Below are 9,564 nucleotides of genomic sequence, written 5' to 3' on the forward strand. Positions count from 1 at the left end.
AAGATGATCATGGCGCCCCGAAGATGGAGATCAAAAGGAGCAAAATGATATTGGCCATATCATGTCACTATTTGATTGCATGTGATGTTTATCATGTTTTACATCTTATTTGCTTAGAACGACGGTAGCATAAATAAGATGATCCCTCGCTAAAATTTCAAGAAAGTGTTCCCCCTAACTGTGCACCGTTGCGAAGGTTCGTTGTTCCGAAGCACCACGTGATGATCGGGTGTGATAGGTTCTAACGTTCGCATACAACGGGTGTAAGCCAGATTTACACACGCAATACACTTAGGTTGACTTGACGAGCCTAGCATGTACAGACATGGCCTCGGAACACAAGAGACCGAAAGGTCGAGCATGGGTCGTATAGCAGATACGATCAACATGAAGATGTTCACCGATGATGACTAGTCCGTCTCACGTGATGATCGGACACGGCCTAGTTGACTCGGATCATGTATCACTTAGATGACTAGAGGGATGTCTGTCTGAGTGGGAGTTCATTAATAATTTGATTAGATGAACTTAATTATCATGAACTTAGTCTAAAACCTTTACAATATGTCTTGTAGATCAAATGGCCCACGCTAATGTCAACCTCAACTTCAACGCGTTCCTAGAGAAAACCAAGCTGAAAGACGATGGTAGCAACTATACGGACTGGGTCTGAACTTGAGGATCATCCTCATAGCTGCCAAGAAAGCATATGTCCTGGAAGCACCGCTAGGTGAAGCACCCGTCCCAGCAAACCAAGACGTTATGAACGCCTGGCAAACACGTGTTGATGATTACTCCCTGGTTCAGTGCGGCATGCTTTACAGCTTAGAACCGGGGCTCCAAAAGCGTTTCGAGCAGCACGGAGCATATGAGATGTTCCAAGAGCTGAAAATGGTTTTCCAAGCTCATGCCCGGGTCGAGAGATATGAAGTCTCCGACAAGTTCTACAGTTGTAAGATGGAGGAGAATAGTTCCGTCAGCGAACACATACTCAAAATGTTTGGGTTGCACAACCGCTTGTCTCAGCTGGGAGTTAATCTCCCGGATGACGCGGTCGTTGGCAGAATCCTTCAGTCGCTCCCACCTAGCTACAAGAGCTTTGTGATGAACTTCAATATGCAGGGGATGGAAAAGACCATTCCTGAGGTATATTCGATGCTGAAATCAGCGGAGGTGGAGATCAAAAAGGAACATCAAGTGTTGATGGTGAATAAAACCACTAAGTTCAAGAAAGGCAAGGGTAAAAAGAGCTTCAAGAAAGACGGCAAGGGAGTTGCTGCGCCCGGTAAGCAAGCTGCCGGGAAGAAGACAAAGAATGGACCCAAGCCTGAGACTGAGTGCTTTTATTGCAAGGGAAACGGTCACTGGAAGCGGAACTGCCCCAAGTACTTAGCGGACAAGAAGGCCGGCAACACCAAAGGTATATGTGATATACATGTTATTGATGTGTACCTTACCAGTACTCGTAGTAGCTCCTGGGTATTTGATACCGGTGCGGTTGCTCATATTTGTAACTCAAAACAGGAGCTGCGGATTAAGCGGAGACTGGCGAAGGACGAGGTGATGATGCGCATCGGAAATGGTTCCAAGGTCGATATGATCGCCGTCGGCACGCTACCTCTACATTTACCTACGGGATTAGTTTTAAACCTCAATAATTGTTATTTAGTGCCAGCTTTGAGCATGAACATTGTATCTGGATCTCGTTTAATGCGAGATGGCTACTCATTTAAATCCGAGAATAATGGTTGTTCTATCTGTATGAGAGATATGTTTTATGGTCATGCCCCGTTGGTCAATGGTTTATTCTTAATGAATCTCGAACGTGATGTTACACATATTCATAGTGTGAATGCCAAGAAATGTAAGGTTGATAATGATAGTCCCACATACTTGTGGCACTGCCACCTTGGTCACATTGGTGTCAAACGCATGAAGAAACTCCATGCAGATGGACTCTTGGAGTCTCTTGATTATGAATCATTTGACATGTGCGAACCATGCCTCATGGGCAAAATGACCAAGACTCCGTTCTCCGGAACAATGGAGTGAGCAACCAACTTATTGGAAATCATACATACTGATGTGTGCGCTCCAATGAGCGTTGAGGCTCGCGGTGGCTATCGTTATGTTCTCACCCTCACTGATGACTTAAGTAGATATGGGTATGTCTACTTGATGAAACACAAGTCTGAGACCTTTGAAAAGTTCAAGGAATTTCAGAGTGATGTTGAGAATCAACATGACAGGAAAATAAAGTTCTTACGATCAGACCGTGGGGGAGAATATTTGAGTCACGAATTTGGCGCACACTTAAGGAAATGTGGAATTGTTTCACAACTCACGCCGCCTGGAACACCTCAGCGTAATGGTGTGTCTGAATGTCGTAATCGCACTCTGTTGGACATGGTGCGATCTATGATGTCTCTTACCGACCTACCGCTATCATTTTGGGGATATGCTTTAGAGACTGCCGCATTCACTTTAAATAGGGCTTCGTCAAAATCCGTTGAGGCGACACCGTATGAATTATGGTTTGGGAAGAAACCTAAGCTGTCGTTTCTAAAAGTTTGGGGATGCGATGCTTATGTCAAGAAACTTCAACCTGAAAAGCTCGAACCCAAGTCGGAAAAATGCGTCTTCATAGGATACCCGAAGGAAACCATTGGGTATACCTTCTACCTCAGATCCGAAGGCAAGATCTTCGTTGCCAAGAACGGGTCCTTTCTGGAGAAAGAGTTTCTCTCGAAAGAAGTAAGTGGGAGGAAAGTGGAACTTGATGAGATGACTCTTCTCGAACCAGAGAGTAGCGCAGCACAAGAAAATGTTTCTGTGGTGCCTGCACCGACTAGAGAGGAGGTTAATGATGACGATCATGATCAAGTTACCACTGAACTTTGTAGGTCCACAAGGACACGTTCCGCACCAGAGTGGTACGACAACCCTGTCCTAGAAATCATGTTGTTAGACAACGGTGAACCTTCGAACTATGAAGAAGCGATGGCGGGCCCAGATTCCAACAAATGGCTTGAAGCCATGCAATCCGAGATAGGATCCATGTATGAAAACAAAGTATGGACTTTGACAGACTTGCCCGATGATCGGCGAGCGATAGAAAATAAATGGATCTTTAAGAAGAAGACAGACGCGGATGGTAATGTTACCATCTATAAAGCTCGACTTGTCGCTAAGGGTTATTGGCAAGTTCAAGGGGTTGACTACGATGAGACCTTCTCACCCGTAGCGAAGCTGAAGTCCGTCCGAATCATGTTAGCAATTGCCGCATTCTACGATTATGAGATATGGCAAATGGACGTCAAAACGGCATTCCTTAATGGTTTCCTTAAGGAAGAATTGTATATGATGCAGCCGGAAGGTTTTGTCGATCCTAAGAATGCTGACAAGGTGTGGTAGGTCCAACGCTCAATCTATGGGCTGGTGCAAGCATCTCGGAGTTGGAACATTCGCTTTGATGAGATGATCAAAGCGTTTGGGTTTACGCAGACTTATGGAGAAGCCTGTGTTTACAAGAAAGTGAGTGGGAGCTCTGTAGCGTTTCTCATATTATATGTGGATGACATACTATTGATGGGAAATGATATAGAATTCTTGGAAAGCATAAAGGCCCACTTGAATAAGTGTTTTTCAATGAAGGACCTTGGAGAAGCTGCTTATATATTAGGCATCAAGATCTATAGAGATAGATCGAGACGCCTCATTGGTCTTTCACAAAGCACGTACCTTGACAAGATATTGAAGAAGTTCAATATGGATCAGTCCAAGAAGGGGTTCTTGCCTGTATTGCAAGGTGTGAGATTGAGCACGGCTCAATGCCCGACCACGGCAGAAGATAGAGAAAAGATGAGTGTCATCCCCTATGCCTCGGCCATAGGGTCTATTATGTATGCCATGCTGTGTACCAGACCTGAAGTAAACCTTGCCGTAAGTTTGGTAGGAAGGTACCAAAGTAATCCCGGCATGGAACACTGGAAGCGGTCAAGAATATCCTGAAGTACCTGAAAAGGACTAAGGATATGTTTCTCGTTTATGGAGGTGACGAAGAGCTCGTCGTAAAGGGTTACGTCGATGCTAGCTTCGACACAGATCTGGATGACTCTAAGTCACAAACCGGATACGTGTATATTTTGAATGGTGGGGCAGTCAGCTGGTGCAGTTGCAAGCAAAGCATCGTGGCGGGATCTACATGTGAAGCGGAGTACATGGCAGCCTCGGAGGCAGCACATGAAGCAATCTGGATGAAGGAGTTCATTACCGACCTAGGAGTTATTCCCAATGCGTCGGGCCCGATGACTCTCTTCTGTGACAACACTGGAGCTATTGCCCTGGCCAAGGAGCCCAGGTTTCACAAGAAGACCAGGCATATCAAGCGTCGCTTCAACTCCATTCGTGAAAATGTTCAAGATGGAGACATAGATATTTGTAAAGTGCATACGGACCTGAATGTCGCAGATCCGTTGACTAAACCTCTTCCACGAGCAAAACATGATCAACACCAGAACTCTATGGGTGTTCGATCATCACAATGTAACTAGATTATTGACTCTAGTGCAAGTGGGAGACTATTGGAAATATGCCCTAGAGGCAATAATAAAATGGTTATTATTATATTTCCTTGTTCATGATAATTGTCTATTGTTCATGCTATAATTGTGTTATCCGGAAATCGTAATACATGTGTGAATACATAGACCACAACATGTCCCTAGTGAGCCTCTAGTTGACTATCTCGTTGATAAATAGATGGTTACGGTTTCCTGACCATGGACATTGGATGTCATTGATAACGGGATCACATCATTAGGAGAATGATGTGATGGACAAGACCCAATCCTAAGCATAGCACTAGATCGTGTAGTTCGTTTGCTAAAGCTTTTCTAATGTCAAGTATCATTTCCTTAGACCATGAGATCGTGCAACTCCCGGATGCCGTAGGAATGCTTTGGGTGTACCAAACGTCACAACGTAACTGGGTGGCTATAAAGGTGCACTACAGGTATCTCCGAAAGTGTTTGTTGGGTTGGCACGGATCGAGACTGGGATTTGTCACTCCGTATGACGGAGAGGTATCTCTGGGCCCACTCGGTAATGCATCATCATAATGAGCTCAATGTGACCAATTAGTTGGCCACGGGATCATGCATTACGGAACGAGTAAAGTGACTTGCCGGTAACGAGATTGAACGAGGTATTGGGATACCGACGATCGAATCTCGGGCAAGTAACGTACCGATTGACAAAGGGAATTGTATACGGGATTGCTTGAATCCTCGACATCGTGGTTCATCCGATGAGATCATCGTGGAACGTGTGGGAGCCAACATGGGTATCCAGATCCCGCTGTTGGTTATTGGCTAGAGAGGTGTCTCGGTCATGTCTGCATGATTCCCGAACCCGTAGGGTCTACACACTTAAGGTTCGATGACGCTAGGTTTATAAGGAAGGTTTGTATGTGATTAGCGAATGTTGTTCGGAGTCTCGGATGAGATCCCGGACGTCATGAGGAGTTCCGGAATGGTCCGGAGACGAAGATTTATATATGGGAAGTCCTTATTCGGTCGCTGGAAGTGTTCGGGGGTATATCGGTATTGTACCGGGACCACCGAAAGGGTTCCGGGGGTCCACCGGGAGGGTCCACCTGCCCCGGAGGGCCCTATGGGCTGAATATAGAGGGGAACCAGCCCCTAGGTGGGCTGGGCACCAAACCCCCCCAGGGCCCATGCGCCTAGGGTTGGGGGAAACCCTGGAGGGGGCGCCCCCCTTGGCTTGGGGGGCAAGCCTCCCCCTTGGCCGCCGCCCCCCTCTAGATCCATCTGGAGGGGGCCGGCCCCCTCTCCCTTGCCCCTATAAATAGAAAGAGGGTGGGAGGGCAGCACCACCACATCCAAGGCACAACCCCTCCCCTCCCCAACACCTCTCCTCCTCCGCGTGAGCTTGGCGAAGCCCTGCCGGAGAACTGCCACTCCACCACCACCACGCCGTCGTGCTGCTGTTGGAGCCTTCTTCCTCAACCTCTCCCTCCTCCTTGCTGGATCAAGGCCCGGGAGACGTCACCGGGCTGCACGTGTGTTGAACGCGGAGGCACCGTTGTTCGGTGCTTGGATCGGATTCTGCCGCGATCTGAATTGCTACGTGTACGACTCCTCCAACCGCGTTCTTGCAACGCTTCCGCATCGCGATCTTCAAAGGTATAAAGATGCACCCCCCTCTCGTTGCTAGTAAACTCCATAGATTGATCTTGGTGATGCGTAGAAATTTTTTAATTTCTGCAACGATCCCCAACATCTTTCTTATTATATTTCATCTCTTTTATTTACATCGCATCTCGTTTACTATTTTGCAATCTTTACTTTTCAATCTATACAACAAAAATACCAAATTTTTTACTTTACTATCTTTATTAGATCTCACTTTTGCGAGTGACCGTGAAGGGATTGACAACCCCTTTATCGCGTTGGTTGCAAGGTTCTTGATTGTTTGTGCAGGTACTAGGTGACTTGTGTGTTGTGTCCTACTGGATTGATACCTTGGTTCTCAAAACTGAGGGAAATACTTACGCTACTTTGGTACATCACCCTTTCCTCTTCAAGGGAAAACCAACACATGCTCAAGAGGTAGCACTGGGGTTGGGGTTAGAAGGGGTGTAGCTGGTTCTCTGTCCAACTGGGTAGGGGTACAATCTGCGTGAGTCTGGGTTATGTGTGGTGGGGCTGGTTCTTGGGCAAGTACAACCGTGGTTCTATCTGCATCGACAGGTAGCATGATCTTTTCTGAAGACCGTGTTTTTACTCCCACAGATACTGCCATCACCCCCTCCAATTGAAATGGCTGATAAACAAGAAAAGTAATTGAATGTACAGACATTGTAAGATAGACAGGTGCAATGGATAGTAGGGAAGAAAACAGGGCATGAAATAATTCACATTTATGTTGTCTAACCAAACAGAATAGCAGGACATAATTTCACATATATGATGGCTAATTAAACAGGATAACATGACACAATTTCACATGTATGATGGCTAACTAAACAGGATAGAAAAACATACTTCAAAATATGATGACTATGTAAATAGGATGACATGATATAACTATACGATGTGTCTATTAAAGTGGTTGGCATGCCATAAATCACAAACATGCCGTCGATGGAAACATGATGGCATGATATAATTCACGGATAGAATGACATAATTCAAAATATGATGACTATGTAAACAGGATGAGATGATATAACTATATTATGTCTTTAGAAAATGGGTTGGCATGCCATAATTCAGATACATGCTGTCTATGTAAACACCATGGCATGATATAATTCAAATATATGATTTATATACTAAGCAAGTGAGAAGAGGGCAATCGCATATATGATGTGTCAACTAAGGCGATGGCATTCAATATTGTGTATATGATGTAAAAACTAAGCATTGCAATACAACATATGCATGATATGAGTAATATAACCCTGCCAAGTTTGAGCATACACCTCAGGGAGATAATAGGACCGGTCATCTGCCTCTGAATCCTCCTCTGAAGAGCTATCTGTAACCAGCAAGATATCTGCTTCAGCAGGTAGCATTGTCTGCTCTAAAGACCTAGTTTTCACTCCAGATTTCTCCATCACCAATTCAAATGGCTGATGCACAGGAAGAGTAGTTGAATATACAAACATTGTCGACAAATGCAACGAGAAATACAAAAAAAGGATGGCATGATATAATTCACATATATGACGCTTGGCTAAACAGCATGGCATTGCATAATTCACATATATAATGCCTTGCAACAAGATAGCATTGCATAATTCACATATATAATGTCTTGCAACAAGATGGCATTGCATAATTCACATATACGGTAATTAGACACTAAACAAGTGGCATTCACACAAAGCATGTCTAAACTAAGCAAATGACAGAGCAATGCAAGATACGATACGCACGATATGAGCAACATAACCCTGCCAAGTTAGAGCATGCACCTCGGGGGGGGGGGGAATAGGACTGGTCATCTGTCTCTGAATCCTCCTTCGAGGAGCTATCCGTAACCAGCAAGACATGCGCTTCGTCAGATAGCATTGTCTGCTCTGAAGACCTTGTTTCCACTCCAGATTTTTCCATGACCGTGCCGAATGGCTGATGCACAGGAAGAGTAATTGAATGTACTTAAATTGTTGACAAATTTAACACGTAATAAAAAAATGATGGCATGATATAATTCACATATAAGATGACTGGCTAACTAGGGTGGCATTGCAAAATTCACATATATGATGCCTGGCTAAACAAGATGGCATTGCATGATTCACATATACGATAAATAAACTAAACAGATGACATTGACATAAATCATGTCTAAACTAAGTAGATGACATATTTGATGTATATAGTAAGCAATGCAAGGCACCATATGGATGATATTACCAACATCAGCATGCCAAGTTAGAGCGAAGACCTCAGGGGGTAAATAGGAGTGGTCTTCTCCTTCTGAATCCCCCTCAGAACAATTATCTTCCTCTTGATTACGATCTGAAATGGGTGGAGGGGGGCTGGCTTTGCGCCCACCATGGAGCGACGTCTGCATGAAATTTTATTGCCATGCAAGGCTCGTCTCTTTTGCTCTACATGTTCAGTTCCATTGTGTACAATAACTGACATGCATATGAATAAAACATAGTGAGATTATGTAAGGAGTGCATGCACAAATCCAGAGTGATGGTAGCAAACTGTGGATAGACCCAAAACCAATGATAGCAGGCAGATAATAGCTTTAGTTAAAAATACATATAATGGCTCCTTTAATGTTTGTTTGCACCCAACATGAAACTCATAGTAGACACCCGATATTAACCAGATAGTAGACAGATAGTACTGATTGCTGCCCCAATATGTACCCCACAACCATTTAAAAACTCAAGTTGCAGCATTAGTTTGGACCTGACTCGGAGTCTAATAGGTGAACACGACGATAAAGTAGCATGTCATCATATTAAGCGATGCATAACGTAAGCAGACACGGAAGAGTGCGACCTCTGTTGCAGACCTGTGTAGTCCTCAAGGTCATCTGCTCAGTTGATGATGGTAATGCAGTTCTCGTGGTTGCCGGCGGCGGGGGAGAAGATCTGAGGTGGCGAAAGACAGTCAGGAGAGCGGATCCCTGCTGTGGTGAACCCTTCCGTCGTTGGAGCACCCAGAGGATAACGAATCGATCGAGTACGGTGTGCCGTTCGTGAGGGTGCAGAGCCAGCCGGAGCCACAGGAGTATTCGTTCTCCCACTGCAAGAGGAGGCCGGATGGCGCGACGTCGCTTCCCCGCCGTTCTTCACGGTTCCCACGACGCTCGCCTTGTTTCAACGGCGGCGGTAGGGTTTAAGGTAACTTTCGCACTAACCTAATCTTCCATCTGCTCATGCTTACAATTAGTGTGACAGCTAATGAAAATCATGCTTACAATCAGTCTCCGAGTACTACGCCAATCACCCTAAAATAGCTCTGGACCTTTGGGTCAAAGTTGTGACACTGTGTACAAATAAATAAAAATAGA

This window comes from Triticum aestivum, chromosome 2D (genome assembly GCF_018294505.1).
Source record: "Triticum aestivum cultivar Chinese Spring chromosome 2D, IWGSC CS RefSeq v2.1, whole genome shotgun sequence".
NCBI classification, from domain to species: domain Eukaryota; kingdom Viridiplantae; phylum Streptophyta; class Magnoliopsida; order Poales; family Poaceae; genus Triticum; species Triticum aestivum.